The sequence below is a fragment of the Haemaphysalis longicornis genome, unplaced genomic scaffold, assembly GCF_048455015.1.
Source record: "Haemaphysalis longicornis isolate Haplotype H1 unplaced genomic scaffold, Haemaphysalis longicornis Haplotype H1 scaffold_9, whole genome shotgun sequence".
Lineage (NCBI taxonomy): Eukaryota > Metazoa > Arthropoda > Arachnida > Ixodida > Ixodidae > Haemaphysalis > Haemaphysalis longicornis.
The window spans coordinates 127661869-127675948 of NW_027526460.1; the positions used below are offsets into that span (position 1 = coordinate 127661869).

General features: G+C 46.8%; 1 protein-coding gene and 1 pseudogene across 1 annotated transcript in view; both read left to right on the plus strand.

Moving 5' to 3' along the window:
- The first annotated feature begins 755 nt into the window (after window positions 1-755).
- Window positions 756-6266, plus strand: LOC144152305 (MOB kinase activator-like 1 pseudogene; annotated as a pseudogene).
- Window positions 6267-12648: 6382 nt separating this feature from the next.
- LOC144152937 (stimulator of interferon genes protein-like) overlaps window positions 12649-14080 on the plus strand; it is a 42051-nt gene continuing 40619 nt past the window's right edge. Inside the window, exon 1 of the mRNA XM_077684517.1 lies at window positions 12649-12844. The gene's annotated coding sequence lies outside the window, so the exon portion shown is untranslated. The remainder of the gene's footprint in view (window positions 12845-14080) is intronic.

Consider the following 14080-nt stretch of genomic DNA (forward strand, 5'->3'; position numbering starts at 1 on the left):
CTTCAACGAAGGCGTAACTTATGTTATTCTGCGTGAGGCAGGCTTGTGAATGGTTTACAGGAATGTAAGCAATGGTAAATTATTCGCAAGGTTAAGTGATGTTTGTCTGAGTGCGTAAAAGGAAACTGGGTGGTTTAGGGTCAGAATTTATGTGGAAGGCAGGAACAGGCAAACTAGTCCATGTATTTGTCATTTTGAAAAAAAAATGTACAGTGCTGCTTTGGCATTGCCAGGTGAAATGTTTGCGGCAACTTTTTTTTACGAATGATGTAGCCTCTTCATTTCTGTAGCATACCGAGCAAGTTCTGATTACAAGTTCTAATAGTGTACACCTACAGTAGCTGTATAGGCTTTGACACCTCTATATAAGCTTGGAGCACCTGTATAGTGGCTGGAAGTGTAATTTTCTGGCCCAGTGCATGATCTATATTTGCGATTTCATCGAAGATTTGTGCACCTTGTTTCGCTTGCTGTTACTTTAGTGATTTGATAGGCTTGTTGGAGACGCATTCTGAAAGACTCAATTGGACATGTAGAGTGTCCACTAACTTACCAGCCTGCTTCGGTGTTCAGTGTCCTTTGATGCTTGTTCTTGTATGCGCTTATATGTTTCGCTGATTTCGTGCTTTTATGCTTGAGGCAGTTCGCGTAGGGCACCAATTTGCTTAGCCAAAGTGTGCGTCCTACGCACGGTATATCTACCTGCGAGACTGAATGCAGCTCTTACTTATCGCTCGGTGTTAGCCAGTGTCGCAATGAGTTTCTCAAGGAAGCTGAAGCCGCGGAGGCTGAACAGCCCTCGCCGAGGCGCGCACTGCGACAACCTCTCGGAGCAGCAGGCCGTGTCTTGCACCCTGGGCAGCGGCAGCCTGCGGCACGCCGTCGCGCTGCCGGAGGGTGAAGACCTCAACGAGTGGCTGGCCATCAACACGGTGGACTTCTTCAACCAGGTCAGCATGCTCTACGGCACGGTCACCGACTTCTGCACGGAGCACAGCTGCGCCGTCATGTCGGCGGGGCCCCGGTACGAGTACCGCTGGGCCGACGGCCGGGCGGTCACGACGCCGGTGCAGTGCTCGGCGCCCCGGTACATCGACTACCTCATGACCTGGGTGCAGGACCAGCTGGACGACGAGCGGCTGTTCCCGTCGCGCGTCGGCGTCCCCTTCCCCGAGAACTTTGAGTCGGTGGCCAAGACGATCGTGCGGCGCCTGTTTCGGGTGTATGCGCACATCTACCACCACCACTTTCCGGAGGTCTTGCGCTTGGGGGAGGAGGCGCACATCAACACCAGCTTCAAGCACTTCATGTTCTTCGTGCAGGAGTTTCAGCTCATCAAGCGCCGGGAGCTGGAGCCCCTGCAGGAGGTCATCGACAGGCTCACCGGCGGAGCGGATGCCCGCACTGTCGAAATGTCCGCTCACCGCTCGCGGTTCGGGGCGCACTCGAGCGTCCCCTCGCGAAATATTGGGTTTCCCGATGCCGACTGAGCTTGCATTTTGATATATTTTTTTCCCCTTCGTTTTTCCTATCGACGTACGTTGACGAAAGGGTGCTGCGTCTCACGCATGACTTCTATGAAAGGGAACGGGTCCCGAGCTTGTTGCGGGCTTGCGTATCCTATAGTGGCTGCCGGAAGGGAGAGAAAAGTGCCGTCTTCAGTCACTCCTTGTGCAGCCAGCTTAGAACCCTGTCCTGCCCATTTAGCCGCTGACTAGCGATTGTGGCCGATATACCATGACCTTTCCTATTGCGTAACTTGTGCGAGACCCAGACGTCATCAAGAACGTTGCTGGGGGAAAAAAATAAGTAAACAAATAAATAAATTCTGCATTGGCACTCTGCGAAGAAGTCTAGAGTTGCTGGGAGTTGAGGAATTTGGCGATCTCTTTAGAGCACTCAGGTGGAAGGTGCAGCTGTCACCCTTGTCGCTGCTGGCTCAAACGACATGGCCTCTTTTGTGTGCAGCTCTTGGGTGATGCTTGTAGCGGCTTTGCTTGCAACGCAGTCCAGCTCATGATGATAGGATTCATGGGAGGGGATAGCCATGGCTGGAGAACATCGCACGGCCAAGAAACGGCACCATTTCATCACTGCCTTTGGGCACCAGGACCAGTGCAGCACTTGCTGGCATTCCCATGTTCCTCTTTGATCAGTTGAGGTCATTTCGGTAAAAAAAAATGTTCTGGAAGGATAGAAGCACGCTGAGTTGTCTCCACCACTGTCAAATAAGCTGCGTGGTGTGCTTTTATTCGAGCTCTGCGCTATATTATCGAGAAATGTTAGCTCTAAACAGAGCTTGTGCACAGTTGGCACTGCTGCAGAATTATGCGGCAAATGTACAGACAAGCGCTCTATATTTTTAGTGCGACGTAGCGTTGCTCAGGACAAGTCTTGTGGGAGAGCGAGCGGCTTAGTCATAGATGTTGTATTTAATGCTTTTTTCTTTTGCGTGCGTGTTTGTGTGCCTTGTGGTTGCCAAAGGGACTGCAACCAGTCTGCTGGTCTTCATCCTCATGAAACCGGCGGACCTCTCTCTCTCTCTCTCTCAGATCTGTGCATACCTGCGGATCTCTGTATTAGAGCCATGCTTTCACATTTATGCCCGTCCAGATAAAACAACTAAAAAAATGAATTTCTGTTGGTGTTTAAGCTCTTGTAAGGTTCGTCACGACATCCTGAAAAACAGATGCCTCTATAAAATACCTGTGCTTTATTTAGCCAAGAATACAGGGGTTGTTGTTTGTCACTATAGTGCACTTGCATAACTTGTGACTGCCTTAGTTACTGTTTGAAGTTGGCTTTGTTCTTGCTCTATACAAAAAAAAAACTTTCCAGTAGTCGTTTGATCATGGCTTTGGCAAACTCCCACCCCGTCTACTGCCTGGTAGCTGGTGTGGCTATTTTTAAACTATTAGTTTGATAGCGAGCAAAAAATTTGATTTTTAATACGCATTAATATGTTCTAAAACTGGGCGTCGGATGTAATACCGCATCTGACATTGCTCAACTAAAATGGATCTTTGCACCGTATTAGGGGGGGGGGGGGGAATAATTGGAAAGAATAGACAAAAACTTTCAGTCTCAAGTACTAATGTCTCTGGAACTTTCTTCAGTTTTAATATTTCACATCTACTCAGCAAGGACTGAGTTTAACATGCATCAGTGCTGGGGACGTCATAGCTGAGTTCTTGTCCCAGTCTGTGTTTTTTTCCTCGCTGCCTCGAAATGTGTTTCAGGAGAAAAAATAACATTCCACAATGGAGGCGTGTTTAATGACGAGATCTTCAGGCCCTGCATTTAGAGATGTGAACATGTGGTGTACATCACTCGTCTTGTGTCACGTAGTGATGTTTTATTTTGTTGCTCAGTGATTTTGTTGTTGACTGTTTGGCAGTGACAAAGGCAGTTTCTTGTCTGCTTTTAGCCATCGACGTTGTGACCGTATAATTAACTGTCGTTGACTGTACTTTGAGTGCAACAGGCCATTTACAAATCGTTGTTAGGCTGGCAAGCAGTTTGATTGTATGGTTTCGTGCAGCGCAACATTAAGTTCTGAAGTAGGAGTGACTAGACTGTTGGCTGACATGTCCTCATGTTGTGCTGCACGAAACATGATTCAGCACACCATGTAATCGTCTGCCTGCTTTTTCTTTTGTGAGTGCTTGTAACCTGTGTTTTCCTTGTCATGAATTTGTACCATGCATCATTCTGCATCTTTCTTGTGCAGTTTCTCTTAGATGTGCTTTTTTAAACTCCTCAATTGCCGATCTTCTAGTTGCTTGCTGAATACGCATTGCCGAATAAATTTTGGCATACCCAGCAAGGTTGGCTTGGTTGATGAAGGGTCATTAAAAAAAAAAAGACGTAAAATTACCCCTTAATATGAAAGCATTAGTAAGCAGATGTTGTTTTGTAGTGTGCAGGCAAATGCCCTTTGTTTACTGTGAGGAAGACTAAAGGTACATTTCTTGTCTTCTGACTGTCCAGAGCTTATATCATCCTGATCTTGCCATGGTTTTAGACGATTTTCACATTTTAAGAACACTTATTGCAGTGAAATTTAGTTGATTCACAGCCGCAGCTTTGCACAACGGTGTTTGTGCAAAATGTTCCTTTTGTCTACTCTGCAGTGTGTTGCAAAATGGTGTCACCAAATGAATCTGGCAGGCTTTGGTGGGCAAGTGCATGGTACTTTGAAGGGAGGGCATTGTTTTCTAATCTCAAAGCTATTATTTATTTGATTGCAAGATCTTCGTATAGTGTTGATGACTGCAGACTTCTGTGGCAAACTTTCTTTTTTTTTTTTTTTTTTTGGAGGTGTAGGCGGTTGCAGCCTGTCCAGACGTAGTTTGTACAAGTACAATGTTATGCATTTTATTTTTGTTTTTAAATGGCGTCTTGTGTAGCTGTTGTCAAATTTTTGTCACTTTGAGGTCTCAAAAATATATTTTAGTGGTCGGGGGCTAAATTAAGACTACCCTGAGGTTTTTTGTTGTAGCATGGTTGGTAGCATTGGGTAGAAAGCATCATAGGATTCACCAGTTTTCGCTGTGTGTGCATATAGCCAGCAACCTGAAACAGAACATTATAAAGGCACCTTTTATAGTCCTTCTTGCATTTGTTAAAACAAAGGGTGCCTTCAATTCAGAAATTACAGAAATAAAGCAGCAGTTTGCCTCGCATTTCTTTCTTACCCTTTGTAAAGTAGCACAAGGCAGGAAAAATTGTGATGCAAAAGGGTGGCTCAGGGCTTTGGCACTTGCGTTGAATTTCTTGTGATATTGCAAGCCTATACAAAGGCCGTGTTTTGTGTACGTTTACTAAGTGCATAACTTAATTGATGGAGACTTAGGGTGTGCAGATATTGAAATCTAGAAGTACTCGTACCCAAGATCGCCGAGTTCAAATATTTTGAACGCTTAATGGTGTGCTTTTTTTTTTTTTAAGGGCAACAACAAACAGCTAAGGGGGAATTGGGAGTCATCCTGTTTACTTTGTACATGCAACAACCAATGAAAGGTTTCCCTAGTTCTGTTTCCTTTCAGTGTTTGTTGCACATTACTTCCCGTTCGGGCACATATTTGTCTGCGGGGACATCTACAATGCATTGAAATTGAACCCACTTGGCTATAAGGCATGCTGCAGAGGAGAGTTTGGGGTTAATTGAGATCTCCCGGGTATCTTTGACATGTGCTGCAATGCTGGCACGCAGGCATTTTCATTTGCTGCCTCTGTCAGAAAAGCCACCATTGCAACTGTCAGTCAAGCATGCAATTTCGTGTTTGACTCCTTCAGAGCTTCGGGAACTTAGAGGTGCTAATCCCTCTGTGCTAGATTACTGGTGCCACATTTTGCCATTGCCCGTTCACAAGGCCATTTCAAATAGGCACCAAAAAGTGTTGAGAGAGCTGTGCTCCAACACTTGGTCCTGGAGGAAAACACTGTGGTGTCCCACATAGGTAGCTTTTTCGAGCACAACTCCAGATGAAGGTGAATGGAAGATTTTTTCAGAGTTGCTGCAAGTCCTTGAAAAATCTTAGCTTGTGAGACAGCTTTTAGTGGAGAACTCCATTATATCTGGCTACTAGAGATCAAATTCATGCTTAACCACAAAATTGCATAACAACGATCTTCGTCGTCATCATCATGTTTTATGTTCTTGCAGGATGAAGTCCTCTTTCATTGACTTAACTGCCCTTTTCTTGCACTGTCCGTATCTGTTATTTGCCCCTTGATTTCCTTATCTCGCAACTCTTATCAGGTTGTCAATCTTCCCCTACAACTGGTTTTATCTTCTATTAGCCTTATTGTCATCCTAGTTATCAGTTATCCACATATTACATGCCTTGACCAGTTCTTCTTTGTGAAGCTGGGATAGCTGTTTGCTTGGAAAGTGAAGTATCAAATATTCACACACTCTTCAGCGATGCTAATGCATGCATGGCGGGCCTGTTGGGCATTCCTTTTGTTTAAAAAGATTGTAGAAATGTGTGGCATCCCTATTCTTTATTTAGCACGCATATCTAAATGCCCTCCCAACCCGCTTCCTCGGGCGTAATTTTTTTGCCCCCATGAAAAGGAAAGTTCTACTGACTCCCACGGCCCGAATCGCTGTCGCCACCTTCGTTCCTTTTTTCCTTGCTGCCTGTTACTACCTTTGTCTCGCAGGAGTGTTTGAGAGAGCAGCTGTAGTTTGCACGCCTCTCTGGTGCTGCATCATGAAATGTGTATTTTTTTGCCAATAAAGCTTGTACAAAAAGTACTGAGCCGATGATTTTGTTCGCAAAGTTTCATTCCCCGTGGTGTTCTTTCCTTCACAGATTCGAGGGTTTCTGACCTGGACGTGCAGGCTGTTTTGTTTTTTAAGAAGGTACTCCTGGTGTGATCTGTGCAAGAAGAAAAGATGCGCCTAATTTAATAAGAAGTCTCGTGTTGTCTGGAGATTTCCTGCTTCAGTTCCATCAAAATGAGTAGTGGGTGTTAGCTAGGGTAATTGAAAGAGTGAAGAAAAAGAGTAGTGAGTAGTGCACTTGTGAGAGTTTTGAACTGGAGTAGAGCTTTTCCTAACCGTGTGCGCAAGGGTAGCCCCCCCACGTAGATAACGTGTTGCAAGGGGCTGACAAAAGTACAGGCCACCTGCCCTTGTTTTGGGACTGACCACGGTGGGAGGTGTCTATGTTTTACTAGAAAAAGGTCTTAATTCTTAATCAGTAAAGTTGCTAGATTCCGTGATGGCCTTTAAGTGGTCGGATGAGAAATTGCAGGCCAGGCAAATGACCACGTCACCCGCAAAGCTTCGCATTAGGGGTGTGCGAATATTCGAAACTTCGAATATTCGATTCGAATTTTTTGGTATTCGATTCGATTCGAACGACACTTTTATGGTTCGAAATATTCGAACCACCCAAAACTAAAAAAAATAATAAATTCAGAGACTGTATCGGTGTTTATTCGTAGTTACAGTGGACTCTCGATGATACGATTCTGGGGTTGCGAATTTCGGGATGATACGAATTTCCGAAAAGTCCCGGCGAAATTGCATTGTTTGCAATGGGAAAAATTTCGGCTGTTACGAACGGATCTGGGCGGCCCGGCGGGAGATAAGAACGAGCCGGCGGAGCACCCGACTGACTGCCGAACGAGCAAGTGACGGCTCTCGCTCCCCTGTTTGTCACTTTTTCTCCAGAAACGGCCGGGATGTTGTTTTCTGCTCGCGAAAACGCTCGCACGCCAAAGGCGCGCTGACACCGCCGGGAAACCACCCCCACGCTGCGCGCGGCGCGGCCGGCGGCATCAACATGGCGTCAGCTCCAGCCGCGAAGTGGGGCGGGCGCTCGAGCGACCGTTTCTAACCGCTCTTTAAAATGCGGCTCAAGGGGGACACGAAGTTGCTTGTGCGGTAAAGGAGCTGATAATGCATGCGAAAACGGTACTATAAAACATCATCCGCGCCGCTAGAAAGCGCCTGTAAAATATTTGCCGGGGTGCTAAGCCTAACCATTTCCGGCGGAGCCAAGCCGGCTGTCTCGATCTCATCGCAAGTAGTCAGGCTCCTCCATTCTGCAGCGCGCGTCGTGCGTCATTTTCTGACCGAGGTAGGCGCTACCGCGGGCGCGAAATCGTCGATGCGGGCGTGAAAATACAGCGCTCGCAGAGCCGAGACGAGCGAATCGCGTGCAAAAACGCACCGTGCGGTTCACGCTTGACTGTTGCGGCGTGTAGCGAGCTTGGGCACAGCGGGTGAGGAGACGAGCGCGAAGCTTTACGTGCTCCAGAAAGGACTGCTTTGCGACATGGGGGTTAAAAAAAGCAGAAAAAATCACGAATTTCTTCACGCGAAAGTAAGAGAAGAAATAAACGAAAACTTTTTTTAGAGCTCAATTTTTTGGTCTGTGTTGGTTCATACGAATTTCGAATGATATGAATATTTTTCGCGGTCCCGCGAGATTAGTATCATCGAAATTTTACTGTATCAGTGCGCGGCAATGTGCACGGGCTCGGGCATGCCAGCCACTAGTGTCTCAAGTGAGGGGCTTCTTTCGGTATCTGGTGGAGTCTTGACGAGCAGGAGGTTGTCACTGCTCCCCGAACATGTCGAGCAGTTAACCTTTCTGCAGTGCAGACCTTAACCTGCTGAGTGCAATGGTATTGTGTAATTTCTAATTTTACTTTGTATGATTTGTTGTGCAATAAAGTGGCAGTTTTTGTGTCTCTAGATGGTGAAAACTTCGATTTTACAAAAAACAATAAGTATTCGTATTCGAAAAATATTCGATTCGATTCGAACTTTGTTTTTATTATTCGAATTCGCTTCGAAATTACAAAATTGATATTCGCACACCCCTACTTCGCATACATGGAGGTTATGTTTGACAGCTCTCGACTGCTCATTCTGTACACTGGGGGCTGATGGTTTTAGTGGTAGCAGCCCTTGTACCATACCAAGCCAATAATCACTAACTCTGGGTAGAAAAAGGTAAAGCTCTGTGGACGCCTGAGCATTTACGAGTTGTGAATGCGAGGGAATGCCCAGTGGAACAGATGATTGATTGTACGGTTCAACGCGCCGACGCAACGCAATGAGGCGTGCCGTAGTGGAGGGCTCCGGATTAATTTTGACCACCTGGGGATCTTCATGGTGCGCCGAAATCTCGTACACGGGCATTTTTGCTTTTTGCCTCTATCAGAAAAGCAGCCTCAGCAACCGGGGATCGAACCCGCGACCTCGTGCTCAGCAGTGCAACGCCTTAGCCACTGAGCCACCGCGGTGGGTCGCCCGGTGGAATAGAACTGAGTGCTCCTAGAGTTTTGCGCTGCGGGTAGTTTTCCATAGCTTTGCGATGAAGTTTGCACTATGGCTTTGGCGTGATAACTGCTAGGCCGCTGGGCGACAACGCTTTCCGTTTTCCCCTCCTCTCCCCCTCCCGTTTCGCTCAGCAGGCCCCTTAGCAGCAGCGACCCGTTCAGGTGGTGTTCCATTTCCTTGGTTGCCTTCTGGATTTAAACTTTGACTAGTTGAGCATTGAATCTGACCAGCACGCAGTTTGGTCTTTTTATCGCAGGGTCTTTGACTTTGACCATTTCCCATTTGATTTTGCACGAAGAAAGCTTTGCGTTCAACCATCGCAATCGTTAGGCGGAGGGCTAGATGATTTTGCTGTTTAATTTTGAACTTGCATGCACCCCTCTCCGAATACAAAACGCTTCCAGCGTGTCGGAAATGTGTCTGTGCTGGAGGGCTCGGGCTGATGCTGTGAAATAACGCGAGAAGGAGACAAGGGCCGGGTGTTCTCTAATAGCGCCACACCTACTTCTTCCTCTTTATTCTCTACTGATCGGAAGCCGTTACTCAGTGACCTCTTCTTTCTCAACATCCTCCCCCGGGAACGTTAACTGCTCCGAGCAAGGAATTGTTGAGCGTTCGGTTTTGTCGTCCACGTAAAGTTCTTTCACTTGCTTATCTGTTAGGCTAAGGTTGATGCACTAACCACTACGGTCCGTAATTGCGTATCTGGTCAGCGCATAGAGTTCTCATTTTCGTCGATGGTTGTCTCTGATTGCACCTGGTTTGACGTAAGTGTTCTCTGTCTCTTCTCCCGTGACCATAAATTAACTCTTGCTTGTGAACTGTCCGAGTAACGATACCTTCAGGTCGCTTCGTGCTGACAGGAATCGGCCGCTGTTGAGCTGATGTGTGCGGGAGAAAAGTGACTTGACGGCCTCGGGAAACATTCCGCATGAAGGCGTCAGGTTGAGACAATTTGTACTCGTTAGGAAACTTTAGACGCAATATTTCCGGTTGACGAGGAAATCTATACCGGTTTCCTTTCAGTGGACAAGCCAGCGTACACTTTTGTGAAACGCTAACGTGGTACTGTTCGTCGTGCCTGGGCAAGTTATTTTCGAAGTCTTGAAACACTGTACGGCCAATGTTTTTGGCCCCATGAGTTCGTTCTATTGCCATGCTTTCCATTTCAGAGTACTTGAATCGCTTCTGTTTAATGTGGAAATCTCTTTGAGGGGCCATCACAGAGGGAAAAACACAGACCATACATTTAGAACTCACGTTATCTGATTTTGTCATTGTGGCTCCTTGAAAGGTCCATCCAAATATCGTTTTTATCGCTGCCAGGCTCGAGCAGGTGCTTCGGCAGACTTCTGGGGCCATGACCAGCCACATTTGGTCAGCTCCTATCAACACACTGATGCCAGGTGTCTCGTTGCCCTGCCCGAACTTGTTCAGATCTGCGATCTCTCTTCCCAAGATGTGAAATAACGCGAGAAGGAGACAAGGGCCGGGTGTTCTCTAATAGCGCCACACCTACTTCTTCCTCTTTATTCTCTACTGATCGGAAGCCGTTACTCAGTGACCTCTTCTTTCTCAACAGATGCATCCATATTTGAGGCAACTAATCGCACATTTTTGGTGTCTTCACAAGGTAATACACGATTTTTTTTGGTATTCTCTAAAGAGTACCTTAAACATTAAAAAACCCGGGCTGACGTTAACACTGCCACATTTTTTAACTATCGGTGCTAGCTTTTATTCCACGCAAATGGTAAAATGGGAAGGGGAGGAGGGATAGTTTGTAGCTTGGGTGGTTGAATAACTTTGGCTCCTGATAAAATGACCACTACAAACGTGGGAGTTCCACTTAGGCTCCCATGCTGTCAGTGTCGTTCACCAAGTCCGAAGGCACAAAGCTCGCGCGGTTACAGAAAGTGTAAACTCCGCGACATTTCCACGGCTGTACGGTAATCAATCTCGTACGCAAGGGCCCTTCTCTTCAAAGCACACGTCTCGAAGTATCCCAGCGTTAAGGCTGGCATGGAAACCGCAGTAATTGAAACCAGTGAAGAAAATTTAAAGTGGTAGAAATGTCTACTAATAATAGTTTCATGCAGAGCCATGCGCAGAGCGCTCGAAAAAGCGCCATTCCCAAACTTAGAAGCGGCAAATAAGTTTACGTAGCCGTTAGTGCATTTAAGAAGAAATGAATACTTATAAGTGTAGTTTTATTCATACTCAGAATGAGTGGAGCCAAGCATAGATCGCTGCAAAAAGCACTCGTGTCTAAAAAGAAATCAATACTAATAATTGTAGTATTATTCATACTCAGAATGGGTGTAGCCAAGCGTAGATCGCTGCAAAAAGCACTCATGTCATTGTGGCGGATACCCAACTTTAGAAGCGTCCGACAAGTTTACGTAGCCGTTACTGCATCTAAGAACCCAACGCATCTCTCTAGACTTCGTTTCACCGCACATACCCGCTCACAACACCACCAAAACATTCAAAGCACCGAAGCAAACACGGCAAAAACAACTGGAGGCGTAGTCCAATGCACCGGATCATTCCATTACAGTGGCTATTCTAGCCACTGTAATTCCATTAACGAGTGGAGTGCCGAGTGGTGGCGCCACCCGTCCGGTCCCTATGGCTACAACTTGCATCTAAGCACAGGGTGAAGTCACTGGCTTTTACAGGTGCCCCAGACTTAAAAAACGAGTTTCCTTGGTGTCGTAATTTTAATATTTTGCAAGAATCTTTTCGTTAGGTTTAGTCGTGTGTTCATAGGGTGTTGCGACGGTAATTGGAACACGTTAAAAATTCCCCGCATTTCCCCGAGGGGAAGAATGTGAAAGTGCGAATGCACGAGTTGAATTTGCGCGGTTCGGTAATGTTCGCGAAAGAGAGATCACACACACACACACAACTACAAAGAAAGAAAGATGCATTTATTCACAGACACCTATTTGTGTTGTCGTTGTACTTGATTGCTAGAGCGGATCTCAGCTTTGAAATTTCGTGTCAGTACTCCTTTAAGCAGGTGCATTAGCCCTTCTCACGCCCGATTCTTGGCCAATCCCCCACGTGGGTATGTGCCATGTCAGCGGCCAGGCAGCGCGCGCCCATCTCCCCCTGCTGCCAAGGAAGACGAGGAGATTCCTGGCCAATCCCCCACGTGGGTATGCTATGCGGACATTGCCGGTGGACGCAGGTTCAGGGTCGCTTAAGAAGTGCATTCGCACTTAAAAATTTTCCTGCGCAAACCGCCGCTCTTTTTGCACTCAAACTTGCCAGGAAGGTCGCATTTGTGGTCTATTTTGTTAGATACCGGGAACAACGACGGTACTTACCTGTGTACTCTGAAAATACATAAAAACGATTTTCGCGTATGGGAAAATGGCGGCTGATTTGGACGTGCGAGCCAGCGCAAGTTGATGTTGGAATGACAGAACCACCTGGGGTATGCAGAGCGAAACGCTCGTTTGGGATTCACGATAGGAAGGAGCCAAATGGTGCAGCAGACGATCAGAAAATGCACCGAGGAATGAACTAGCAGCCGATTAGAAAACCCAGTTTTGGGGTTCGCACGTCGAAATCAGCCGCCATTTTCCCATAGGCAAAAATCGTTTTTATTTATTTTCAGGATAAACAGGTACGCAACGTCGTTGTTCCCGGTGTTAAACAAAATAGACCACAAAATACGACCTTCGTGTGAAGTTTGAGTGCGAACAGAGCGCCGGTTCGCTCAGGAAAATTTTGGAAGTGTTCCAATTATCGTCAACTTATGCAGGTTTGGCTGGTGGCGCCGCGGCGTGGCAAATGGTTTAACCAACCAAACGCTCGAATGAGGCACATCTGCCAAGGTCTACGGGTATACCGCAGGCGCCTGATCGAAACGAAAGCAACGGAAGCAGCGTGTCCGCGTCCCGGCGTCCATGAAAACAAACGCAAAGCAAGGAAGAGGCAGCCAAGCGCGGGCAAGCAAAACCTGTTCGAGGATGGCGCTCACCAGTGCTTTGACGTGATCGCACCATCTCTACCGCAAAGTACGTGAGTTTCGAAACTTTTCTGCTGATTACGGAACGCGTGCGTAAGTTGGTCTAGTGCGCAAACTTCCGCATTACTAAATTATGAGAACAGTATCGCTCTCATTTAAATACGTGCAAGAACTGAACGTAGAACGCGGGCGCAAATTTTAGAAAGCGGCATGACAAACTTTTTTGTTATCTCTTTAAGGACGCAATGCTCTACGCCCGCTTCGTTAGCCCGTGCCGTCTAACCGGGCTGTACCCATGGAGGAAAGAAAAGTTGCTGTACCTGGCTGTACTGCGATCGATGTTGGTTGTGAACTATCAGTCAAGGTTCAAACAGACCCCGTAGCCACGGACCGTCTGCATGCTGCCCGGGCCGCGATCCTGCGCACGATTGGGCAGTTCGTGTAGAGTGAACTAGAACACAGAATGGTCGAAACTATGGTTTCTACCACAATAATATTAAACTGTATGGTCAAACGAGCTGCCAAAAAAATGAAGCAAGAACGGGGTAACGAAAGTGGAATCCCCGAAGTCTCGCGAATCGCCTCGCCGCCACGCGGAGCTGCTGCCAAAAAAAAAAAAAAAAGAAGCAAAAAGGGCATAACGAAAGGGGAATCCCCTGAAGTCTTGCGAATCGCATCGCCGCCACGCGGTGATAGGTGGCAACTTGAGCTTCTACCGTGGATAATTTTAAAACATAATTAAAAAAATATAAATTATGAACACAAAAATAGTTCTTTGAGCAAATGGGCGCACTTCATTGCTATCGCTGAGAACCCGAGGGGAATGCCCTGAACTCTTGAGCTCTGCACTTGAGGAGGCGGCGGCGCCGATCTGCGGCAGCAAAACCTCTCTCGCGTCGTCTGCTACATGAACTTCCGCAGCGCGGTGCCCTTGCATGCATGCATGTAAGATAACGGACCCCATTGCCAAATGTGCATCGGTAAGCAGCATGCAGTTCGCCAACTATTTGTTTCTTCCCCTAATCTGCACGCGATTTTTCACGTTTTTGGAAAGCGCTGGCAAGTTTTGGATTCGCCGAACCTTGCTGCATGAACACGCGCTTATGAGGCTGCGATTCAGTCAATGTGACGTTGTCGCGTAGCACAGAAGCATGTACAAGTATGTGTTTCTGTGTATATGGCGTATTCGGTGCTGCGAATATTACTGTTTTTTTGTGTGTGATCGTAAACTACAAATTTACTCGTTATTGGCTGTTCCATAGAAGCATGTATATTGAGTTTACTGTCCG